The 12979-nt window shown below is 37.8% G+C and overlaps 1 long non-coding RNA gene across 1 annotated transcript; it reads left to right on the top strand.

The window, feature by feature from the left end:
- Positions 1-5000: 5000 nt before the first annotated feature.
- LOC126094903 (uncharacterized) lies at positions 5001-8503 on the top strand. Its single transcript, XR_007521895.1, has 3 exons — positions 5001-5205; positions 8152-8240; positions 8371-8503. It is a non-coding gene; the product is annotated as an uncharacterized LOC126094903 (long non-coding RNA).
- The last annotated feature ends 4476 nt before the right edge of the window (positions 8504-12979 follow it).

Here is a 12979-nt window from a genome sequence, read left to right as displayed (position 1 = left end):
GTGTGTTGCTTGACATAATCACATCAATCAAATATCTATTCATAATGTTGTAAAGTGATATGAAATCGAATGAGCATACCAGGTTGGTAGTAGGGAACGCAAATGCTCAACTTTCTTTCATTGGAAAAATTTTGGTAAAGTATAACTCACCTATAAAGGAGACAGCGTATAGAATGCTAGTGTCACCCAATCTTTTGTGCTGCTCAACTGTTTGGGATCCCTACCAGATCAGAATAAAGGAAGAGATTAAAACAATTCAGAAGCATGCTGCTAGTTTTGCTACCAGTAAGTTCGATCAGCACACAACTATTACAGAGATGCTTCTTAAACTCAAATGTGAATCCCTGGAGGGGGAATCAATGCTCTCTGTGGAAATTTAGAGAACCAGCATTTGAGGTTGATTCCAGATCAGTTGTACTGCCATCAATGTACATTTTGCATCAGGACCACGAAGATAAGATGCAAGAAATTGGGGCTTCTACAGAGGCTTATAGACAGCTGTTTTCCTGTCACTCTATTTGTGAGTGGAACAGGAAAGGAAATGACATGTAATAGAACATGGTACCTTCTGTTGTGCACTGTACAGGGACTTGCAGAGTGTGTGTGCAGTTGTAGAATCATCAGTTTCATAATGGAGGGAGGCCTGGTGGTAAAAATTGTAGATGCAAAGTAAGGCTGGACTACAGCAAGCAGTTCAAATGCATGTAGGTTATAGGCATTAGGTGAAGATCAAGGGGCTTATGAAGGTTTTGCTAGTGTGGTGAGCTCCATCAAAGCAGTCATCAGACTGAAGACAGCAACAAACAAAAAATCAAAGAGCCATCAGACTTATAAAAGGATTAGGTATTTATGGGTGAGGTAAAAGCTGACAGGCAGCTAGCATTCTTACAAAATAATTACTATATGCTCAGTTACAAGTGACGAATAAAATCATTGCCATAATATAAAATATGGGGAGGGAATATGAAAGTATTTGTGAGATTAATGGTAATATATCTTAACAATATTTCAACATGTAAACTGATTATGTACAAAGTCTTTGGTGTTATTCTAGTTCTTCTGTTTCTGTTGAAAAAATGGATGTTGCATCAAAACTCGTGTGTGACTTATTTTTAATCAATAAAATACCAATTTTACAGGACTATTCAAAAAGAAGGAAGAGATTTCCAATATTGATCACTTCTGAACTACAAAAGATAGAAACATGATTCCAACGTTCCTGGAAAGAGAAAATTTTTAATTTTTATGTATTCAATGTGAGCACCATGTGTTACACGACAAATATCAAAGCGGTGGCCCATTGCCTGCCACGCACAAAGCAGCTGATCTCTTGTTATCATATTCACAGCTTCAACAATGTGCTGTCACAGACTTTCAAGAGTGTCAGACATAGGGGGGATAAAAATGCGGTCTTTCACATAACCTCAGACATAGAAGTCAAGAAGTCAGATCTGGAGACCTGTGAGGTCACTGGCAATGAAGTTCATCTTCTGCTCATCTTCTTCCAGTCCAACATCCTCGAATAATGTCATTCAGGTCACAATGGATGTACTTAGAGGTATGAGCCGGGGTACCATCTTGCTTGAAGCTGAAGTCATTTGAATCACCTTCTCATTGAGGAAATAATCAGTTTTGAAGCAAGTCTAGTTCTAGAATTCAAATTTTAAACTGTTGTCCACCCAGAAATGATGGATTTATGGTGCTACCTTTTGTAATTTAGAAGATATAAAAGTCTGAAATCTGTTTCTTGATTCTGAATAGCCCTGTATTTTAATCAGCTGATGATGATTTGTTACCCATGGTTGTTCCCACTGCCAATTAGCACTTCACATACACATTACCTGGCAATACAGATGAATGGTGTTCTTGATCCACTGTCACATGTGGCTGCTAATATATAATCACATTTTAGGATATCTGTTTTATTCCTGACATTGTTGCAAAAATGAAATAATGTCTCCACTCTTTGTAACAGTGGCCATGATATGTGACTTGGAACAGCATGTATTTTAAGATACAAGTGTATTAATGTGATAAAATTAACATCATTCAAATACTTAATACTACTATAGCTATGGGGCTTTCACCCCACAATATGTATGCTTAGTACTGTACTGTACTGTACTGAACACTGTAAGCATGACATTGCATATGCATGTTGCCTAATGGAGGGGCATAAGAGCAGCGAGATGCTTTGTCAGTAGAAACCTGACACAGCTTCTGACCATCATCAACAGCAGCAAAACAAACAAACAAACAAACAAACACACACACACACACACACACACACACACACACACACACACAAAAATCAGAAAATTATTTCTCATGTATTATCTTTAATGCTATATTCTTTTTTGTGCAAAACAATGCCATAAGATAGGATGGAGAGCCATAAAGAAATAATATTGTCTTGTCCTGTGAGGGAGTAAGGATTTCATGTTTGACTGACAAGGGCTTACCTCAATAGATGCAACTGAAGAGAGACTTTCACGCGGGCAGTTGCAGGACTCAAACCTGTAAGGAACCTACAAGCTAAAAGGGTCTTCCAAGACAGAACTCAGTGTAATTCTCGAGGAAACTTAGGGCCAATGAAAGCCAGTCACATGCTGATGCTGCTTGAGTAAATGATGGCACAATTGCTTCTGCTGTCTTCCCAAGACAGCTCTTAGATACAAAGTACACTTAATTTGATACTTCATCTATTAATATTGGATTCTGTGACTCCGCCCATTTCGTTCGTAAAATATTACAGACACTGACCTCAGAGACTACAAAATTCGTCTTGTCATCTCATCAGTAGAGCCAATGGATTATTATTTCCGTTTATTTACATTCATTTTACTTTTTCATGTGACTCCAGCTCACAAAGTTAAGGCTGGTATCTTTCTTCATTGTCAACAGTATTATACAACATAACACTCATTTTACATTTTTACCTCTGACCACATCTTACAAAATTACGACTGCTATCATTCTTTATTTTCGACAGAGTTATACATATTTTCACAAAACATGTCAATATTTTACCACTACATTGTATCACTTTGGGCATAATTGTGGGATATCTGGTTTTGAAGAATGGGATTCAGTGTCCCTAGTTCTCGTTGGTAGAGGACTAGCAGCCCTCCACAGTCTCTGTCTGGCTGCAGGGGAATGATTCATTAACCACTCACCATAGTCTACATCTGTTTGGCGAGTTGGGGTATATCTCATTATTTGTCATACAAATTATGACCCAACAGTCTATACTTGCTATTCGACACATTTTCTTACTGCTATTATGACAACATTTACAATAAATATATAGGCAACACAAGATTATTAATACACATAAAATAGTGGATCCTGAGTATCCCCTGTGGAATACTTGCCAGTACACCATCCTTTGAAGGATTCATTTGTAGTTAATCAGTCTTAAACCCAGCAACTTCAGAGTTGTCCAACAGGAGAACTACGTGCTCTAAAGGCATTACAGGTATTCCTGAGAGTTTCTGCTTCTCATCTTCTATAATACAACTGTCTATTTACATCATATTTCAGTTTGGACTCAGTTCCAGTGCTTGAAGCAAAATGTTAATGAATTAAGGATGAGTCCACCTTTTTGTAGGTACACAAGTTATTGTTTTACTTTACCCAATAATGGGTCACAGAAGTTGTATCATCCTCAGTGGATTTCTTATTATTTTCCTGGAAATACACACATACAAGTTATTGTAAGGTTATGGAATATGATGCATCACATTATGTTGTCACTTGAATTATGTGTGCGCTTTAGGTTCTATTTTACACTGAGTGTGCCCTGTGGCTGCACACCAAAATAAGCCACAGGTCTAAATCAGAACACCAGACATCTGCATACATGAGGGATGTTAGAAAACCGTCTGCATTGATTTTATTATCCAATCTTTAATTTGTATATTTTGGTAAAATTAATTGCATATGTTGGAAATACGGAAGCGTCCGATCTAACCCGTCGGCTTTGACCCATGACGTCACAAATATAGCGGAAACGACAATTCCAATATGGCGGATATAGAAACGTTGCATACGTATCACAAAGACGAAAACACATAGAAAAAGAACACACACAAAGGTTTCACAAGAACAATCTGCTAACATTGATAGCAAACAAAGATAATAATAAACAAGTGGTACTCAAGGCCAGGCAGGGGGGGGGCTGCGCCCCCCCCCCCCCTGACCCCCCCACCCCACCCCCCGCCAAAAAAAAACTCCCAACCTAACCTCGTATTCAGGGCTACGCTACAGATCAATGTGTAGGTCAATCAAAAGATAAAAAAAAGAAACAAATAAAAAAAAGAAAAAAACAATATTGATTCATTAGACATTACGAGTAGCGACAAAACATATAGACCATAAAGATTGAAATGACGTCACACACCACAACACCCTTACGTCACGGGTCAAAGCCGACGCGTGAGATCGGATGTTTCTGTTGACCCCATATGTTCGTTTCTCTCCTTACCGTTGTAGTATTTTCCTAGTTCTTAGATGTGACAAGTTTGTTTTATATACCAAATGCGATTTCATGTAATTGATCTGGACCTGTGGGCATAGACAAAGATTTTGTGAAGCTTTGGTACGGCGAACTATTTCGTGTGGTTTGTATATTCATGGATTCTGTGTTGCATTTTGATAGTATTTACTCACGTTTTCTCCTGTTCGTTTGCAAATACTCCGCTGCAGCTTGGACACACACATTTCCCTGCACAAATTTACTTCTCTGTAGTTCTCTGATACGCTTCCTTCTGTCGTTTCTCATTTGTTTAATCTTTAGTTTTTCTTTGACGCCCGCGCACTGTGAAATGTCGTCTTTGTGTGTGTGTCTGATAATTCATTTAGAATGTTGAATAGTCTTTTATTATACAGTACTATTTGGTCATTGATAACTTTTTGCCCCGTGTGGTACCCTTGTGGAGATAGTAATTGTCTTCTGTTGTTAAAAGTTGTGACATATGGTTTCTGTGTTTCAGGGTTTACGTCTGTTTCTATGCCACGGGAGGAGTAGTCGTTTTTGATGAAATGCTCTGCAAATGTGGAAAGTATGCTGTCACTTTTCAGTGATTATAAATGCTCGGAGTATCAAATTCGGAAATTTCTGCATATTTGTCCAATGTATCTGAGTATCTTATTGAGAAATTTCTGCATGTGTGCCCAATGTATACTGAATTACAGTATTTGCAGGTTAGTTGGTATATACCTACTTTGTTGACTATGTATTTGGTGGTGTTAGGTCTTTTCTGCCGAGTATTGTTTTATATGGCACATTTATACCATGTTCATGCATGATGTTTGTTTCGTGTGTGATATTTTGTTACCAAATGTCATGTTGTGCCATTTTGGAATATTGTTAAAAGGGACACAGGGCAAGTGAGAGCACAGGAAGTTTCTATCAAACTCAGTGAAAAGTTTGTTAACAAGAAGTCAGAAGCAGAAAACACATTAAACGATCATTTTTTAAGTGTTTTAGAGAAAATATGATCCCACTATTCATTAGAAAATGCATGTCTGCACGTGGAAGAGGCAATAGGCCTCTATGTAATTTGTTAAAACAAATTAACCCACCTCTCCTACTAAAATGAGGAAAGTAATAAATTCACTCAAAAGTAAAAGCTCACTTGGAATTGATGGCATTTTCAACAGAGTACTAAAAGCTTGTTCCCAACTGATAAGTAGGATTCTCAGCCACATGTCTAGCACCTCACTGAAACAGGGCATTTTTCAAGATTACGTGTGTTGCTAACAACTACTGCCCATTCTCACTTCTGATAGCTTTATCCGAAATTTTTGAAAAAATAATGTATTCAAGAGTAACATGACGTATTAGTAAAAATGAAGTATGGTACCAATAAAATGTCAATTTGGTTTTCAGAAATGTTTTTCAACAGGAAATGCTATATATGTTTCTACTAATCAAATATTAACTGCACTGAATAACCAAACACAACCCATTGAGATATTTTCTAATCTCTAAAAGGCTTTTCATTGAGTGATCATCAAATTCTTCTAGATAAGCACATGAATTCATATTTAACTGGAAGAATGCAGAAGGCTCAAATTAACAGTACAGATAGTCCACAAACCCTCTAACTGGGGAAGTATCAAGAATGGTGTCCCACAGGGTTCAGTTTTGGGTTCTTATTGTTCATAATATATATTAAAGACTTGCCACTCTATATCCATGAAGATGCAAAGCTAGTTCTTTATACAAGTATAGTAACCACATCCAACAAACAAGAATCAGCCGAGGAAACTGTGAATAATGCCTTTCAGAAAATGATTAAGTGGTTGTCTGCAAATTGACTATCACTATATTTGGGGAAAACACAGTACATATAATTTTGTACACTAAAGTAAATGGCATGAAACCATTTATAGATATGAACTATGAATGGAAGTCTGTTGATAATTCAAAGTTTCTGGGTGTGTGCATTGATGGTAAATTGAATTGGGGGAAACACATTAATGATCTGCTGGAACAGTTAGGTTCAGCTCCTTATGCTATTAGGCTTATGCTATTAACTTACTATGCGTATTTTCATTCATTGCTTTCATATGGCTTCATATTTTGGGGTAATTCCTCATTAAGAGAAAAAGTAGTCATTGCAAAAAAGCATGTAATCAGAATGATAGCTGGACCCCACCCAAAATCACCTTGCAACATTTATTTATGGAACTCAGGATATTCACAGTACCTTCAAGGGACATATATTTACTTATGAAATTTGTTATTAATAGCCCATCCCAATTCAAAAATAACAGTGAAGTGCATAGGTACAACACTGGAAGAAAGCATGATCATCACTATTCTGGGTTAAATCTGACGTTGGCACAGAAAAGGGTGAACTATACTGCCACAAAAATCTTTGGTCATTTATCAAATAGCATTAAAAGTCTTACATATAGCCAACCAACATTTAAAAACAAGTTTAAAAAAAATTTCTGAATGACAACTCCTTCAACTCAATAGACGAATTTTTAGATCTGAAATAGTAAAAAATATTGTCTTAAGAAAACTTACGTTTAAGTGACATGTTTCATGTCATTATGAAATGTCGTATTCATGATCTATGGAACAAGTATTTATGTATGTATATATGTATGTACGTACGTACTTATGTATGTTTGTAGGATGTATCTGAGGATGGCCTGCTTTTCAGTTGTCGGGTGGTTTCCTGTGCTGTGAATAATTCTACTGTTTGGTGTTGCTTTTCTATACACTGAAAACCAGTGTTTTTTGGTTTCTATTGTGATGCCTAGTAAATCTATGTCTTTGTCTCTTCAGTTTCAAGGATGAAGGGTATTTTTGTGTGACCAGTATTGATGGCTCTGTGTATTCTATAGGTCCAATCACGTGTTTCATGTGTCAATCAAATTATGTCATCAACATAACTGTACCGATACATTACTTTGCACTTTTTTTTTTCGTTATTTCGTCAAATATTTTGTTTTCAAGGTGGTTAAGGAAGATGTTGGCCAGCAGGCCCCTTATCGGTGACCCCAAGGAGAATCCTTCATGTAGGATGTAGAGTTCATCCTTAACTCTGAAATAATGTTGACCTGTGATTACCTTCAAAATAGTTGAGACTTCCTGTGTATGTGTTTTTGGTATAATGTTTGTCCAATGTAGTTGTCTTTCAATTACTTTAATTGTTTCTTCAGTTGGTATGCGGGTCATCATTGATTTGGGTACTTGCAAAAAGGTGGATCCAACCTAAATCCATTGTCTATTTATATATTTAAAATGGACATCACATGATGATCCGCCTCGAATGGTACTGGTCTAAAGCAACAGCCATCTAGTGGTAGAATGGGTGAAACTACGAAAATTAGCAGACGCATTATCTGTGCATCAAAATAGAGAGCAGTTCTAAACTGCCATCAATTCGCGCATTTGCATTAGGCAGCGATAACTCGCACGAAGGGTGTACCACAGTGCTTTTTGCCAGTTGTTTGGTTATTGTTGGGCGGCTAGTGATTGCTTTCAGATTTTCATGTTGGGGATTTTGCACATTTTTTCAATAAGTAGGTTTCATAAATGCAGGAATAAAGCTTTTTTTTCACAGTAGAATCTTTTATACTACTTGTTTGTGTAAGAATTGTTTTTTTATTAATTGCTTCATATTCTAGAAATGAAATGGAGCAAAGAGGCATTGAGCATCTTAAATCTGGCACACAGCAAGGAAAACTATATGTATGACCCGCTGTATCAGAATAAGGTATGTCGGCAATTGTCTCTTTCTGAGTAATATGCGTATAATGTTATAAGGCGATTTTTTATTTGAATCTTAATGCCTTAGTTTATGAAGGTCCATTTTCGATTTGACTGCATCTCTTGCTTTATTTCAGCATGCCTTCAAGAGAAATTGGTAGTGACAGGGGAGAATGTCTGTTCAATTTGGTCCAGTGCGACAGACGAGAACTTCAAAACTCTGAGTAGCACATATACATAGTACAAACTTGGGGAAAATAACATAAGTGCACCTTTAAGTACTGGTCCTTTAAAGTGCTGCCTTAATCGGAAGATTTACTATCACTGCCAGGGCCATAGCTCCAAAAACAAATGGGTCCTCCTTGTGCAAAGTGCTGTATAAGTACATGTAATTGTTTAACCAAGAGTCATGATATAAAACTAACTGTTGGGTTTGTAATTCAGAACAGTGGTAATGTACCTAAGAGAATAACAGTTACTTAATAAATAATGATAAAAAAACAGTTTCATATTGCATAGGAACCTCCCATAAATATTTTAATTGAATGACATTCCAATATTGCACACAGTCCCCCTTGTGTTTTGTGCTGTAGAACGAATGACTTTACAAGAGATTAGACAGTTCTTTTTGTGTTTGTGTTCCTGTTTGTTTACTGGACATGTGCGCCGGGTATATCACATGTGGATGGCGTAACAGGTCTACGTGAACCAGAGTCTAGTTACAGATATGCACACTTGGGGCACTGGTGCATTGGTGCACAGTTAATGCAGTTCGTGTAATTGGGGCTTAAAGCAGGTACTATCTCTACTTATATTGGCATGCCTCATATGTTTTAATCACAACATGATCCAAGCTCCAGGACCCCTGCATTTTCCCAGAAATGTCAACTTGCCAGTATCGCATATTATGACATCAATCAGCGGTAACTTATTAGATGAAACTGTCAATCCCTCACTTTGGGAGCTATGAATAACCATTCATTGTCTTGTACCTCTGTCGAGATACTTCTGTCAATCACAATATACTTTAGATTGAAATCCTTAGCACCTCTCTAACCAGCTGCAGAATTTGTGCTTTGCATCTTTCATGATCATAGGTAGAGACGAGCAGAAAATTCTGTTTACATGTATGATTCATAACCTTAAAATTTTTACCTTTTATTGTTCAAGAGACAGTTGCATATACTGCCTCTTGGCTTCATCAGGTAGTGAGAAATCTATTTCAGGAGCAATATAGAAAACATTCTTCTAGTTTTATCAACTTCTGCTGGTAATGGCCATATTTTATATGCATTGTACTCATTGTTATCCACTTGTGCTACACTTAGAACATAACTTAATTTACTGTCAGCTAAGAGTACACTGAAATTTGTAATATGTAATAACTGGTAACCCTGGTTCACAGTGAGTTTGCTCAGAAACAGTTATTCTTTTGTATCATCTGTAATTAACTTTAAGTACTTACAAGTATTCAGCTTGTAGTGACTGTTGTTTCCTAAATCATAGTATGTATAAATCTGTGCATTGTGTATCAAACCTGACTTGCTCTATATCATTTGAAGTAACTATGAAGTTAATCAAGATTTACAGGCTGAATTAAAAAAAAAACAAGAAATTGATACAGTCAAAGCAATTGCAATAAATTATGGGATTCAGAAAGAATCAGTTGACAAACTATCTAACAAAATACAGGCCAACATCAGTAACAGAAGTAATGCATGAATAACAACTGACAACACATTTCTTCACAAGAATTCCCTATTTAGGTACAGCATCATAAAAAATTACGAACTTCTTAGAAACACCAATATTAAAGCAAGAACACCCCACTAATGGACCATAGTGAAATATATAAATTAGAATGTGGCAGCTGCCATTTATTTTATGTGGCCAAAACAGGAAAAACTTTCCACCCACATTAAAAAGAACACATTGATGCTTTTACTCTTAACCACTTAAAAAAAATTCACAACAGCCAAGCACATGCACCTTAATATACACAGACTAAGTGACATCCATAACAGACTACCATAGTAAAAAATTTGATCTTTTAGAACAATTAGAAATGGTGTCATACAAAAAGAAAAATCTTTGAAGACATGTAGAATCAACAGACAGAGTTCTGCAGCCTCAGTTTTTTCAGGAATTTTAAAAGTATATTTTTTCCTAAGGAAACCAATATTTAATAGTACAACAATTTGATAACATAATCCACTGTTTTGTAAATGATATCGTGTATAATTAATAATGTAGCTTTTTTGAAACAATAACAAATGTGTATTTGTAGTACTGCAGGATCTGTAGATTTGAAATTCTTTGACTTTTTTGACCTGTGTATACAAAATGTGCTGTAGAATGAAAAATGTGTATATGTGCATAAACATGTTTACCCCTAATGTGCTTCAAAATCATGTATCTACCATTCGAAACAGTAAGTTACTTTTCAATTTGTATTAGTTTTGTAAACTTATATTCACTGTGTGCCCACTTTGTGTATAACATTGTAATCTTACCACAGCCAAAGTTAACCTAAATCTGGAAAAATAATAGATGTAGACTGTCAGAGCACCTGAAGATGAGCCCCCAGGGCTCGAAATGCATTGTGAATTGAAATGAAATCTCGATTGTGGCTGTAGGCAACTGTTCTTTATTTTACAAAAATAATACAGTCACAGAAGAAACACTGTTAGCAACGGATAAGGTCAAGTCAAATATTTGTACATTACATGTGTTTGAAACATAATTCTGATAAACTTAGTTAAACTCTCTCCATCTGAACAGATCTCGGAAGACCGAATGGTAACAACCGACTGCCATGGCATCCTCAGGCAATAAGTGTGACTGGATGTGGTTATGGAGGGTCATGTGGTTGATGCACCGCTCTCCCAGCCATTGTCAGTTTTCGTGATCAGAGCTGCTAATTTACAGTCAACTAGGTGCTCAATTGGTCTCACAAGAGCTGAGTGCAACCTTCTTGCTATAAGCATTCAGCAAACCTGGATGGTCACCCATCCAAGTGTTAGCGAAGCTCAACATCCCTAAACTTCAGTGATCTGACGGGAACCAGTGTTACCACTGTGACAAGGCTGTTGTTTCCTTATATCCAAACAACCTACCCGATTCTACTAAACACATGCCATATGCAGATATTTTTTCTACATTTGATGAAACTAATAATGTTTATGGACATCTCTTCCATATAAGGGAACTGCAACTTTCATTGGAGTTTTGAGTTTGAGCTGTAACTTATCTCTGGAATGGTGAGTGTATTGGCTCTTTCTTGTGCCTGCATTTTGCCCTAATGTAGTTGATCACGATCGCCTATTTAGATGCGTGCAGAACGATTTGAAGGAGAGTTGAAGCAGCAGTGATACATGGGGGAAGTTACGCTGGTTGCCGAGAGAGGGCAGTGACCATGTCAGTTGTCATTGTGGGAGTGCTCGTCGTGCTATGGTCAGTGGTGGGCCGTGCGAGCCTGGAGTTTGTTTAGGCTGAGTATGGATGCAACACTCATTAGTCGGCAACATGGCGTGAAACGTCTCGCTAATAGCGGAACTGGGGCATTGCTACTTCTGGAGGACAGTATAGCTATGCTGAGGCCTGAATACAACCATCTGCATCCTATCACCATTCCAAGACTTCTGCCTGCCGCTGCGAACTTCAGTTGCATTAATTCTGGTGTCTGAGTTGTATTCTCATCTAGGATTGTTCCTGTATGATTAACTGTTGGGTGACCCTTTATGACTTTCGTTTTGAGCTGTGGTACCTCAAATGTGCTGTCACATCTTTCGTGTGGGAGCTCTTTACCCTGTAGGTACAGTTTTGCTTATAAGTACTACCTGTGTCTACTGCATTATCTACTGGGTCTAACTTATGAAAGTTTGCATCGAGAAAATATGCTGGAGTAATATCTGTTTGTTTAAACCAAAATGCCTGGCAAGTTCTATAAGCATGATATTGTTTGATGTACGTTGTATTGATTAGCAGCGTTTGTAGTCAAATGGTTCAAATGGCTCTGAGCACTATGGGACTTAACTTCTGTGGTCATCAGCCCCCTAGAACTTAGAACTACTTAAACCTAACTAACCTAAGGACATCACGCACATCCATGCCCGAGGCAGGATTCGAACCTGCGACCGGTTTGTAGTCGTGTGAGGCAGTAAAATTAGTGATGACAGTTGCTCTTGCAGTACTTGACTACATTCTGGTTACCTCTGCTCAACTTTGTGTGCAAATAGCTCAAATTTTGTTATAACGTCAAGTTGAACACATATATTTCAAAACGACACAACACATATAAGTCACTGAGCTAGTTGACTAAGCAAGACATGTGAACACGGTAACTTTCGAATGAGCAGTGAGTCCGAGTCTGGCGGACGCTGGCCGGCTGGCCGCTTAGGTGGCGCGGCTGCTCCATGGCTGGCAGACAGCGCCGCATGTAGAGGACGCGCGTAATTGTGCGGCGGCACTTTGAATGATCGGCGAGTCACAACACTTTTCCCCCCTTTGAAATTTTTGCACTGGTCTTGATGGAGGTGGCCTGGAGATTGTTAACGTCCATAGGCGTTGTTTGACTGGCCGTAAAGTCTCGAGAAGGAGGCTTCCCGTACGGACGGAAGTGTCCCCGATGATAACGGGTCGAGATGACAGGAGACGTAGGGGTCGAATCTGCTGGGGCCCTGTGCACCAATCTTCCCATTGTGGCAAGTCCAGTTGATATAACAGGAACCATGGGCGATGTGTCCG

The sequence above is a fragment of the Schistocerca cancellata genome, chromosome 8, assembly GCF_023864275.1.
Source record: "Schistocerca cancellata isolate TAMUIC-IGC-003103 chromosome 8, iqSchCanc2.1, whole genome shotgun sequence".
In the NCBI taxonomy this organism is placed as follows: domain Eukaryota; kingdom Metazoa; phylum Arthropoda; class Insecta; order Orthoptera; family Acrididae; genus Schistocerca; species Schistocerca cancellata.
The sequence above is the reverse complement of the archived record's forward strand: the minus strand, read 5'-3'. Positions and strand labels throughout refer to the sequence as shown.